Genomic DNA, 9,282 nt, shown 5'->3' with positions numbered 1-9,282 from the left:
TATATATATATATATGTAGGCACGTAATGGGCACACGTCGATCCTGTACTAACTCGAATCTCCTGCTGCGTTTTATAAGCACATCAAAGTTAATGGCGAAGGCGTTTTCTCTCTCTTTCTCTTTTTCTCTCTCATCTCTTGCAATTCTCTACAAACGCAGAAACTAGGAAAATCCCCAGGAGGAGGAGGAGGAGGAGGAGGACTCTCATAGAGTTTTCTCCTATTTCAAATATCATCTCAAATCTTTTTCTCAATCTGTTAGATACTTTTGGCGAAAAACAAAAGCTACAGGGGTAATCGATTACCTCAAAATTTTCGGATTATTACAACACAAATTATATCAAGAGATAAGGAAGTTTAGATGTGTAGTGTTTTGAATATTACAAGAATGTATGTGTTTGCTTAAATAAAAAAGACGCTGAACTTTAGAGATTAAGGTAACATTTAATATTTTATAATGTATGGGTCTCATGTGTATTTCGTAATATAAAAATAACAAACAAATAAAATTTCCAGTTGCTGAAGAAATCCCAATAAAGGGACGAAACGTCTAATTAATCAAAACGAAGTTCTAGTTCTTTTTAATGTCCAAATTCCCTACGATACTTATTTTTTAAATAAAAGTTCTTTTAATAAAAAACGAGAGATAGTAAAAATTGTATTGCATTATTAAAATAACAAAAAGAAAATAAAATTTCTAGTTGCTGAAGAAATCCCAATAAAGGGACGAAACGTCCAATTAATCAAAACGAAGTTCTAGTTCTTTTTAATGTCCAAATTTCCTACGATACTTATTTTTTAAATAAAAGTTCTTTTAATAAAAAACGAAAGATAGTAAAAATTGTATTGCATTATTAAAATAACAAAAAGAAAATAAAATTTCTAGTTGCTGAAGAAATCCCAATAAAGGTACGAAACGTCCAATTAATCAAAACGAAGTTCTAGTTCTTTTTAATGTCCAAATTCCCTACGATACCTATTTACAAATTATATATTATATACATTACAATTATATATACAATATATTATTTATATATATATATAAAAGCGTCTTTTTTATTATTCGTTTAAAATAATCAATTTTATTTTTGGCTACAATGAAATAATTCTTTTTGTTTTTCAAACATCAATTTATTATCCTAACTGATTATTATATCCCAATAAAGCAAATTATTTGAAAACCCAATTGAAAATGAATCTATACTATGATGTAATTACGATGCAAGAATGTAAAAGGGAAAATAGTTTGGAAAAATTCTTTTATTTTTTTTTTTACGTAGAAAAACGGGGCGTCTCCTTCTCATCCTATTCATCGATCAGTTGAATTTCGTTGAAATTTAGGATCATTTTAGACACGGTCAGCAACAGCAGACTGGCGATGCAATCTTATCGCGTATACATTTGGTGTTACGACTTTGAGCGATATTCAGGTTGCATGTTGTAACCTGGGTCAAATCGTTGTTTCTACTTTACCCTCCTACCCCTTCTTTCCCTCCTCCTCCTCCTCCTCTCCTCCCACTGGTAACCCACTCTCATCGGCTTATTCTCGAAGCTGCGTTTCAATGCTCGCGTCCCGAAACAACCCCCTGAATACATTAAACACGTAACATCGCGTTAAGATAATCGTTTAATACGCGAGATTCGTGGCAAGTTACACGAATAGGATTGGTCGTTGTAACGTAACTTCTACCCTATTATCGTCGTTAACTTCACGAGATAAACCATGTCAGACCAATGTTAAAAGCTGGGGAGCCCATATAAGCTTAGTAAATGTCGCGTGCAAACCGATTGGACAGGGGCCTTTAAATGCTCCTAAGAGATAGGTGTAAACTGTAGAAAGGTGAATTTCACTTGGGATTGTGTTAGATAAATAGAACAATTATTGATAACTTCTTTGTTAATATATATATATATATATTATAGATTAAGTTTCACAATGTTTCTATTAATTTATCGATATGTCATTTGATTATATACATTACTTTTAGATTAATTTGACTAAAATAATGTATATTTATAGGCTGCAAATGGACTTACACCACTTTCATAATCAATGCTTTCGTAATTTATTTTACCGGTCAATTTTAAATTGGATAAAGTATTAACATTTTTTAAGAAATTAAATACTAACTAGTTTTAAATAGAAAGTTTACACTAAATTAAGTATAAATTATGTGATATCTCATTTTTTAAATAAAATGATTAACCATTTTCAAAATAAACGGTCCATATATATACATGTGTATAATATTTGTTATATATATATATTAATATATATATACATATATTCAGATGATTTTTATTTACACATCATTTTGGAATATTTGTTTTTCCGCCCCTTAAATATCTTCTAAATGCATAAAATGAAATTCCTGTAAATTTTGAGCTTATAATTTAAATATTAACAGAGTCAGTCGCCAAAGCTTTAAAGGGAAAATATTATACATGCAATTTTTATTCCTAACGCTTGTAAAAATCATAACTCTGTTAAAAATTGATGAATCTATTTGAAATTTTTTACTGTCGTAGGTTATACTATTTGAAACAATCCTTCAAAATTACAAATTTTTAAATTCATTACTTCCATATATATTAAGTCAATAAATATGATGAATTTTTCTCATTCGTTTTTTTCTTTTCGAATAATATATTATAGTACCTACAGTTAAGACTTGAAAACGGTTAATGTGCATATTACCTAGATAATCTGCAGAATAACTGATTTCCACATCTTATCGGTAACATACATATTTATATATATTTTACTCACCTTTTTTTCATAATATTTTATTGTTTTTATTTTTTATATAAAATTTATAAAGAATTATTCATAAGTCATTTATATCTACTCGTTATTATTCGTCTCGGCACAATAGCTTAATTGATTACAGTAACTGTTTCAAATTATATTAGAATAGACATTACTAAAAAAGAACACAAAAAAAAAAATAAAAGAAAAAAGAGAAAAAATAAGAGCAATAATTATTCGTAAATAAATCATCCAACGATACCTTCGTATATTATTTTTTGTTTGTTTATTTATTTAACATCATCCCCCCTTCAAAAATATTCACTTATATTTTATATGATCGATGATAAATTAATACGAAACAATATAATATTTATACTTTATATTTTTAATGATTTTATATTAGAAAAATTGGTACGATCATTTCCGAAAGAAATTTCTTGCCGAAGATGATTGGGGTGGGGGGGGGCGGGGGATGGTTATCATTTTAAAGTGGCTGTTACCCCCTTCCCCTTCCCCTTCCTCTTCCTCTTTCTCCTACTCTTGCACTGTACGTTCATCGACAATTCTAAAACAAAACATTGATCTCTCGGTCGGTATATAAATGCCTTGGCGAACCCCCGCCCTCCCCCAACCATCCACCCATCGATCCTCCCCCCATTATGCGAGTATGCATACAACTTGCACTATTAATGAGCACTCTGCACACTGTGTTCTTCTCAACTACATTGCGTCCCTCTATAAAGAGAGATACTCGCTTTAATAAACGGGATCGTGGGGGTGCTGGTGGGGTGTAGGTGGTGGTGGAGGATGGGAGGGGTCATTTAATCATTCAACGTTATTTTATTTTATTTTATTTTATTTTATTTTCTTTCTTTCTTTTTCTTTTTTTTTTCTATACAGAGTTCGCGACGCGCGATGTCTTTTATTCGATTATATCGATTCAAACAAACGTTTATACATTTTTTCTGTTTTTTTTTTCTTTTTTTCCCCTCCCCCTTTTTCTCTTTTTTTTTTTTTTTTATTCGTATCCGCAAATAAAAGCAGATTTAAAGGGGAAAGAAAAAAAATAAATAACAAAAAAAAAAAAAAAGAGAGAGAGAGATACAGCGCTGGTTCCAGGGGTGGTAGTGGGAGGGGGTGGGGAGGGTTGGGAAGAAAAATGGCGAATTCCATGGACGATTTTCACGATCTGTGGCTTGAATGACACACGACGGATGCGATGGTTGGTTCCGTTCAACAACGAAGCGAGAGGAATAGTATAACGTGTTGGATGCGTACACCGATGGGAAAGGGTAAATGGGGGGGGCGGGGAGGTCTCTTCAGGGTGTGATACTACAAACCCCCGTCGCGTCATTTGTGCGGCGGTTAAAACATGCGATCATAATCCTCTCGGGGGAGTTTTATTCGACTTTTAATAGAGCACAGCGCGCTATTTGATTTTGCTTTACGCCCAACGAACTACACCACGCACACACACATTCATTCGCACATGGGAAAAAATAACCCATACATACGCGTGTCCTCGGTTGTTACTTTCTATCTTTTTTTTCTTTTTTTTTTTTTCCCCTATTTTTTTTATTTATTTTCATATATATATGTGTGTGTGTGTGTATATATTTGTGTTCGATACACATATGTGTGTATATATATATATGTATGCATAGAAAATTTCAATTGACGCACGCGAGCGCAAATAGTCCATCTAACGATCAGTTCTTTTTTTTTTTTTTTTTCTTTTTTTTTTATTTATTACAGTTATCCATTTTATTTGGTCAGTATATATTGAAACACATTTTTATTGATGAATCTTTTTAAATAGATTATTCGATTAAGCATGTTAACCCTTTTATATTCTCGTAGGGTTAATATACTTTTTTTTTGGTTACTTTTCCGACAATATACGTGAGTCTTGCATTTGTAGCCCCTTTTTTTTTTTTTAGATCTTTTAATGTAATTAACATTATATTTTACATATATATTTTCTTTATTTTCTTTTCTTTTTTAAACAAATGGAATAACTCTGTAAAAAAAAAAAAAAGAAAATAGTTTTGGTTCTAACACGAAATATCCGTGTTAACTGTACGAAATGGTTAAAATAATCTGCGTTTATATTTTCTTCCGTCAAATGCATGTTTTTAATTCTGACGACGACGATAATACGAAATCTTAGATTAGAAATTTTGCAATTGTTATCGTAAATATCATCGATCACGCAAATTTTGTTTTTCTTAAACTTTCGACACACAATTTTCAACCAAGCCGATATAAATTGATTTCCATGTATACGCGTTATAAAATCTTCGTCCAAATAAAAAAAAAAATAATTGAAAATATTTATTCTTCGAGTATTTTAGATTGAAGTGTTTTATTCATTTCCTTTACTCAAAAGAAGAAAAACAAAGAAAAAAAAAGAAAGAAAGAGTACAGTACGAAAATTACGCTCGCGTGATGGACCTTTTAATTATTTCTTTCGAGAGACTTTAATGCTCAAACGAACACTCAACCAAGAGAGAGAAAGAGAGAGAGAGAGAGAGAGAAAACACCTCAAACGATTCTATATGATAATTTTCGAAAGCGTACGGTTAAATTATCGAAAAGTTGACATAATTTATGCTGCCAGGAGAATTTTCCAACAAATTCGTACATTATTCGTTATAAATCTCATTTGTCTTTTCACTATTTCCTCTATATACATATATATGTGTGTGTGTATCGTTTTCTACTACCCCTACATGTACAAGAGTAAAAGAGAGTGAGAGAGAGTGAGAGAGAGAAAGAGAGTAATATTTTGTTTCTGTATTTGTTCGATACTTTTATGATTGATCAGAAGAGTCGAACAAGATACATCATAATAAACGTGACTGTTGCTACTAACTCGTTGTTACCACCCTGTCTATCTTTCTCTCTTCTCGAACATATGCGTTAATTGTTTCGTTCAAACAGTCATAGCGGATGAAAAGCATTAATAATATCGGAAATTACAAAAGAGTTTGCTAAATGTATACGTGCTGCGTGTATATATATATATATATATATGAACGCGCGCGTGTGTGTATATATATATATATATATATATATTTGTGTGTAATACAAAGAGGAAATTAAATTGCGCATAGGACACCTGCATGAACCCTTTAGCAATAACTAAAATTAATATTTTATTGACATATTATTGGCAAATCCCAGAATACTACGTCAGAGAGAAAGAGAGTTGTGTACGTGTGTGTGTATGTGTGTGTGTGTGTAGAAAGTGAATACTCTCGTTATAACCCTAATCATTATTTTCCAAGAATATACCACGTTATTATAATACTACATACGTTCGTTATTATACTTAATGAACGTATTACGCATTAAAGCCGAAAAATCTCTCAAGAGTATTCTCGTGTGAAAAGCATATTGAAAATCATGCGGTGCGTTATAATCGTTCTCCCGGAATAACCGGAAAGAAGCTTTCGTGGCTTTTGATACTGAAATATTACCGAGTCGGATTATATTCTCGACTGCAGAATTGTGTTCAACTTATACATGCATCATATATATATATATATGGTATGGAAAAAAGTTATTTAAATATTTCGCTTGTATAGTACTCGTTTTAATAGTCAATCAGATTATACCTTCGTATACCGGGTGTCTATATATATATATATATATATGTATATATATATGTATACATAAGTGTACTTACTATACTTTCCACAAGGTAGATCTTTTTTGCAGATATATGTGTTGGTTATATCGTCGTGAAAATATTTTCTCTTCGAGAAGTAACGTTTTCTTTTTTTCTTTTTTTTTTTTTTTCTTTTTATATTGGATCAACGAAAGCGAACGAACATATCGAATTTTACGAGATAACTTCGCGTTACATCAGGAATCATCGATCGCGATCGAATTGACAAATATTGAGAGAGAGAGAGAGAGAAAAAAAAAGAAAAAACAAACCCTACGCCTCTCGATATTGCGATTTATTTATTTATTTATTTATTTTTTTTTTATTTATTTAAATCGATAACGAATAGAAAGAACAAGAATTGTTGTTCGTTTAAAATTCGTTCGTGTTACAAAATTAGATTTAATAATTGAATGTTTCGTGTTACAGAATTAGATTTAGAAATTGAATGTTTTCGGTTCCGTCAATTAAATTACTATCTAGAAGTTCGATGATGATTCCTGCTACTTCGGTTAGGATTTTCCTTCAAGAATCGTTGTCAATATTATCTTTTCCGATAGTTTAAGGATGAAATGCTCGTTGATTGGACGTTCAAGTTTGTTTGTAAAGTGATACCACCACTACCACCACTATCACCACCACTTATTGGTCCCAACAAAAAACTTTAAAACTTGTTTAACGTATAAATAATAATTGTAAACGATACGGACGTTCATTATTTTATATAAAAATATACACAAAATATATGAAATCCATCTGTTCAAAATATTTACGTATCGTTAAATCATAGAAATAAATTTCAATAATGATTTTCAATAATAATTGCATAAAAAAAAAAAGAAACAAACAAAAGAAACAAACTAAAAATATTAAATATACGATTGTAATGAAAACACTTCAAATTTCCAATCGTTGATAACAATTTAATATTGATTCAATATATAGAAAAAAAAATATATATATATATAAACAATAAACCTGAATAAAGGGATAAACAAAGTTAAACCAAAAAATGGGAACGTAAATGACGATGACGACATACGAGCTGATTTTATAATTGAAGAATGACAAAATTGTCTTCAGTAGAAACATTGAACGCGTTTTAGAGTTTGATGTAGGTGGAAGGGAAGAGGGGGGGAGTGAGAGAGGGGCAGGTAAATGAAATAGGTCGTGATGGGTTGCGCAGTCTCGCAGGGACCTTAATTAATCCATCCTTCTAGTGGAGTACTTGTGTTAGGTGGCTGACGTTGGTAGCTAGCACTGTTAGTTAACCCTTTCACTCTCTCTCTCTCTCTCTCTCTCTCTCTTTCTCTTTCTCTTTCTTTTTTTTCTCTCCCTTTTTTAGCTTCCCTAACACGTATGTGTGCATACATGCAAGTAAAGATTGTACGATGCAAAAGCTGGTTCAACGACTCGTGGGAAAGAATTTTTCTCTCTTTCTCTCTTTCTCTTTTTCTTTTTCTCATACACACTCTTTCTAATTCTAGTTTATATTGTTCGCGTGTACGAAACTCCTACTCTATTTTTTTCTCTCTTCGTTTTACATTTGAAGTCTACTCTCCCGTTCGACTTCTTCAACTACTACCACCCTAACCTACTCTACCACCCTTACCAAGAGGAATTTGATCAGCAGAATAATATTCAAGTACTTGTCTACAATAACATTGTTGTTTTACTTAATTTTATCTATTTATTTCTTTTGTTTTGTTTTTTTGTTTTATTTAATTTATTTTACTCGCCTTTATCCTATTTGTTTCTATGGTTGACCTATCATTGTTTTGTTCTTTTTTCTCACTCGATATTTTTAAGTTTTTGTTGAATATTTGATGTTTCTAATTGGTCAATGTATAGTTTTGATAAACTCTTCTACAAATTTATTAGAATATGAAAAAATTATTTGAATCTAATAATATTTGTTTTTTCTTATCGAGTATTTGGTTGTTTTATTTGCACGATTTATGATTCTAATCAAACAAACAACCCCCCTATAACAGAATAGAATTGAAAGAAAAAAAAAGGAAAAAGAAAAGAAAAAGAAATAAGAAAAATAATATATATATATATATTCTTTTTTTTCTTTAAGAAATATTAAGAGTTGAATATAATAAATAAAATTAATTAAACAATAGTTTTACTTCCATATCCGCTTTCAAAACAATAGCCAGCCACATGAGATAAATTTTCAAAAAAGTTGCTGGTCACCCCAATGTGTTAAAAGGAAATAATTTTTTTCTTCTGAATAAAAACAAATTCTTCAAATTTGTTTATATAATTTCCTTTTATTATACCTTATATCTTTTATATTTAAATAATTATATTAAACAAAACAAAAATGAAAGAATGACTGTTCTATTCGAATCATGAAACATCAACCATAGACAATTTTTGTTTATCCACAACTAACACCCGTATACTTGAACTTCTTTCAAGATTCGTAATAAGATAAGAGAAACTAATAAAAAAAGAAATATAAAGAGGATAAAAGCGTGAGGATAGAAATAAGATCAAGTGACGCGTCTTTTTTCTCATTGGTCGTAAGAAACGCGAACCCGGTGAGATTCTTAAACGCAACTTCTTCGAACTATAGGACTAGAATGAAGACAACGAGAAGGAACGAAACGAAGGTAGAAAAAGAGTTTACTGAGAGAGAGAGAGAGAGAGAGAGAGAGAGAGAGAGAGAGAAAAATTCCCTATTTTCCATTAAAAGAAAATATCTTTGCTGCATTCTCTTTGTGTATATCTTTGACATATCCTTAAAACGTATGCGTCAATATTTTTTATTGTTCGAGTGAACAAATTTTAATAAACTTTACATTAAATTAAAGTACACTCTTTGCCCTACACGTAGAATACTTTT

The sequence above is a fragment of the Polistes canadensis genome, unplaced genomic scaffold (assembly GCF_001313835.1).
Source record: "Polistes canadensis isolate GaletaPanama2010 unplaced genomic scaffold, ASM131383v1 scaffold_69, whole genome shotgun sequence".
Classification (NCBI taxonomy): Eukaryota; Metazoa; Arthropoda; class Insecta; order Hymenoptera; family Vespidae; genus Polistes; species Polistes canadensis.
Note: the sequence above shows the minus strand (reverse complement) of the source record.